Genomic DNA, 5,080 nt, shown 5'->3' with positions numbered 1-5,080 from the left:
CCCAGGGCCCTCTTTCAATAAGGAATATTGAAATATTCAAAATGAGACAGTCCAAAATGATAGGACTGTCTCTTTCCCTCTTATATCCCTCTATTCAGGTTGTCTTTTAAGGACTTTCCCCACTTCAGATCTGTTCTTAGAGCTCAGATAAAGCTTTTTTTTTTTTTTTTTTTTTTTTTTTGCCGGGGAGGGGGTTATGGAGTCTTGCTCTGTTGCTCAGGCTGGAGTGCAATGGTACGATCTTAGCTCATTGTGACCTCCACCTCTCATGTTCAAGCGATTCTAGTGCCTCAACCTCCCAAGTAGCTGAGATTACAGGGGTGCACCACCCCTGGCTAATTTTTGTATTTTTGTAGAGACGAGGTTTCACTATGTTGGCCAAGCTGGTCTTGAACTCCTTGGCCTCAGGTCAACCACCCATCTCAGCCTCCCAAAGTGCTGGGATTACAGGCAGGAGCCACTGAACCCAGCCCTTTTTTTGTTTTAGGAGTTCTTAAAGACCAATTCAAGTGTTAGCACCTCTGAGTAAGACTTTATTAGAAAAAAGAACTAGAAACAATTTTCAGATTTGAATTCTGGGACGTAATTGCAAGGACTGTGCCAGAGCAGCATTTTTAAACTTACCTCTTTCTATCAGGGAGCCACGTTTATAATAAACAGCAAAAAGAAATATCATTGACAACTGAATAGGCCTTTTCACATCCCCCAGATTTGCTGAGAATTATTTTGGGGAATACTTAATTCCGAGCTTTTCTTTCAGGGTGTTGGCACTTTCCCTTTTTGGATATGAGTTATACTAGACTAACCTCTATTATTTCTGGATTACATGTCAGTGATGGAAAATGAATTGAGTGCTTTGAGGGAGAAAGAAATTATTACCAGAAAGATGAATAGACCGATTGTACTGGGTTACTAAAAGTTGGGGCTCTGGAAAGATCATTGGTTTGATTTTCCGGGAAACGCATCTTCTTGGATTCTCTTCAGAGTTGAGATAGATTCCTCCAGCAGCAGGTGGGAGGTAGGCCTATTGATACCACACTTTCTCCTGGCCCTGGGTTTCCTAAGCTGACTAAAGAGAGGCCTTTCTTTGCTATGTAGTGTTTAAAGAAAAATACTGCTTTGAACTCTCAGATTTCAGGCATTTGGGAAAGAGTCAACAGCCAGCCAGATTTACATGTTTATTACTTGTGCCATAGGAAGTAGAAAATTTTTTTCCCTTCACTCAATGAACAATGGTATTTATCTGTTCAATAGGTATAGTACTGGGTACTGATGATACAACAATGATCAAGTCTGATATAACCCTTACATAACAGAGCTCTCAGTTATGGAGGAAGGAAGTGGATCTAGACAGGTAAACAGCTTGCAATTCAAGGTGAGAAATACCATGATAAGGACATACCAGGTGCTGTGAGAATCTTATAGAAAAGGAGATCAGAGAAGACTTTCTTAAAGAAGTGACCTGTTATTGTGATCTCAGGGATAGTAAGTCATAATGAGAGGAAAAGAGGGTGAGCAAGAGCCCTGAGAGTGGAGAGAGCATGGCATATTTCAAGGACTGAGAATAGAAAATATGTGTGTAGGTGAGGGGAAAAGACACTTTTTTTAGGGAATTGTTGAATAGGAAAGGAATAAGGTGTGAAGTTAAAGGAGTAAACAGGTGCAAGGTCGTGGAATGTCTAGAAAACCCAGTTAGGATTGGTAGTCTCTGCCCTCAGGGAAAGTCATTGAATGGTGTTTAGCAGAGAGGACACATAGTCAAATGTATGTTTCTGGAGACCACTCTGATTGTTCTTTCGCAAATGGATCAGAAGAGACAAAGTCTGGAGATAGGAGTTGGAAAGACCAATGAGGGGGCTTTGGAGGCATTCAGGTGAGAGATGATGGTAGCCTGAGATCATGTACTGGTGGTAGAAAGCACAGACTGGGTGGATTTGAGAAAAGTTTAGAAGGTGGAATTGACAAGATTTGGTGACAGACACGATATGGATGGTGTAGGAAAGGGAGGAATCTAGCATAATACTGAAAAGGCTTAAGGTTCTGGGTTGGCAGAGAGATCATTTAGTGAGACAGGAAACCCAGGAGAAAGAGCAGACTTCTATGTTAAGGTCATGAATTCAGTTTGGGACATGTTGATATGAAGTATTTAGTAGATACTGTTGATGACCCACACATATCCCCTTGACCACTGAAGCGAGAGGCAAAATTTCCCAGTGGCTGAAACAACAGGCTATGGATACAGTCAATGCATGTTATATATCTTAGTTATTTCAATTAACTAGCTGTGGGTCACTGTGCAACTTCTCTTATCTATTTCCTCCTATATAAATTAGAGATAGTCACTACCTTATGGGGTTGCTATACATATTAGATACTTGTTAAGTATAATATAATTTCCTATGTAAACTACATCATCAAGCAACATCTGAACTCTACATGGCAGAAGGCTCTTCTTTCCTTGTCCACGAGGCACTTGATATTTGTGTTTGCAATTATATTACAGGCATTTTCACATCAGTATTGTCTTTGTTGACATAAGCCCTCAGCAGTAGTGTATTAGTTTCCTATTGCTACTGCAACAAATTAGCACAAACTTAGTGACATAAACCAACACAAATGTATTACTCTATAGTTCTGAAGGTCAGAAGCTTGAACTGGGTCTCACCAAGCTAAAATCAAGTTGTTGGCAGGACTACATTCCTTTTGGAGGCTCTGGGGGAGAATCTGTTTTATTTTGCTTTTTTCTTTTCCAATTTCTGCATTCCTCAGCTTGTGGTTCCTTCCCTCCATCTTCAAAAACAGCAGGTGTCATCTTCAACTCTCTTTCTGCCTTACTCTTTGGGATCCCTCCTCTGCTAAAAGGATCCTTGTGATTACACTGGGCCCCTGCAGATAATCCAGGATAATCTCCTTACCTTAAAGTCAGCTCATTAGGAACCTTAATTCCATGTCCAACCTTAATTCCTCCTTGCTATGTGTGTTAGTCCATTTGCATTGCTATACCTGAGACTGATTAATTTACAAAAAAAAGAGGTTTATTTTGGCTCTGCAGGTTGTACATGAGGCATGGTGTGGGCACTGGTTTCTGGTGAGGGCCTCAGGAAGCTTCTAATCGTGGCAGAAGGTAAAGGGGAGCAGGAGTGTCACATGGCAAGAGAGAGGCAGCAAAAGAAGAAGGGGGGGTGGCAGGCTTTTAGACAACCAGCTCTTGAAGGAGCTGCCAGAATGAGAGCCCACTTATTACCCTGGGGCAGGTACCAAGCCATTCACAAGGAATTTACCCCCATAATTCAAACACCTTCCACCAAACCCTACTTCCAACATTGGAGAATACATTTCAATATGAGATTTGGGGGGTACAGGCATCCAAACGACATCACTATGCAACATAACATATTCATAGGTTCTGTGGACTTATGGATTCTTTTTTAGTGATAGCTCCATTTTTCATACTGCCTTATCATTGAGTTGTGTCAAACTCTTCCAGGACTAACATTTCCAACTCTTGTGATATTCTTGTACATAATACATTGTTGTGCAATAAAAATATATCTGGCCTGAAAGCAGTAGCGATGATTTTTATTATGCATAATTTATATAAGAAACACAAAACTCAAACTTTCAAGTGATATAGTAAATATATTATGTGGTAGAAAATAAATATCCATAGGACATTTTCCCCAGTCTTCCTAACAATGACAAGATAGCAGCCAAAAGATTATGAGAAAGCAATAAATATTAAACACCAATGGAAACAGTGGCTACCTAAAGTAACCCAGAGCACACAGTCGATCTGTACTGATGATTCTTCTCCAGAACTAAAATTCTCTATTGGCACAACCCCTATAAAACTTTAATGAGCTCTATTCCACTCTGATCTGGGAAGGAAGGGAGAAGTAAGAAAGGGAAGCAGAAATGTAGATGTCATAAATATGAACAAAGACCCTGGAGTATGAGAAGGGCAGCCTCAACCACCTGCCCAACCATCCTCTAGTGCAAGGGCCAACTCACACAGGGACCACAACCCAGGCTGCCAGGCTAACCTGCGCCAAAAGAGCCATTACCTGAAGGCTGCTGAATGGCTCCAAGCTGGTCACAGCCTGAAACGCTTCTTAATTATCTATCTCTAAGTAAAAATGTCAAATAAAGTCATTAACATCTCTGCAATAAACAGTTTACAAGACTGATGGGCAGATTAGCAAAGGATCCAAGAGAACGGGACCCCAGCCTAGCAAAGAAGCAGGGAGAGTTCTCCAACGGTATGTAGCTTACCCTAGGCAGAGTAAAGGAACTGTGCACCAAAAGGATTTAAACAACTTCCTGTAACCCCCCCACATTCTCATGTTCAGATACATAAAATTGGCATTAATGATCTGTCATATGAAAATAGCTGTTACTTTCTGAATATGTATTAAACATCAGACCTGGTACTAGATGCATTATAGTATTATCACTAGTTCACTAGGTTCCTTTCAGCATCTACAATTAACAGAGAGAACCAGTTGCAGTGGCTCATGCCTATAATCTCAGCACTTTGGGAGGACAAAGCAGGTGGATTACCTGAGGTCAGGAGTTTGAGGCCAGCCTGGCCAACATGGTGAAACCCCATCTCTACTAAAAATACAAAAATTAGCCATACATGGTGGTGGGCACCTGTAGTCCCAGCTACTTAGGAGGCTGAGGCATGAGAATCACTTGAACCTGAGGGGCAGAGGTTGCAGTGAGATGAGAATATGCCACTGCGTTGTAGCCTGGATGACGGGGCGATGCTCCATCTCAAAAAAAAAAAAAAAGAAAGAAAGAAAAAGAGAAAAGAAACAGAGAGGGATCTGAACCCATAGAAGTTCAGTTACTCACCTAAGGGCACACAGCTGATAGATTTCAGAGCTGGGATTGAAATTCAAGACTTATGATTCCGGAGCCCTACCTTTCTTTAGGAAGTACTTCATACAGTCTTTTCCACAGGGTGGTTTCTTCCTCAGTGGGGGAACGATTCAAATCATCAGCTCGCCTGGCGCGGTGGCTCAAGCCTGTAATCCCAGCACTTTGGGAGGCCGAGGCGGGTGGATCACGAGGTCAA

Source organism: Cebus imitator, unplaced genomic scaffold (assembly GCF_001604975.1).
Source record: "Cebus imitator isolate Cc_AM_T3 unplaced genomic scaffold, Cebus_imitator-1.0 Scaffold95, whole genome shotgun sequence".
In the NCBI taxonomy this organism is placed as follows: Eukaryota; Metazoa; Chordata; class Mammalia; order Primates; family Cebidae; genus Cebus; species Cebus imitator.
This window is presented reverse-complemented; position numbering follows the sequence as displayed.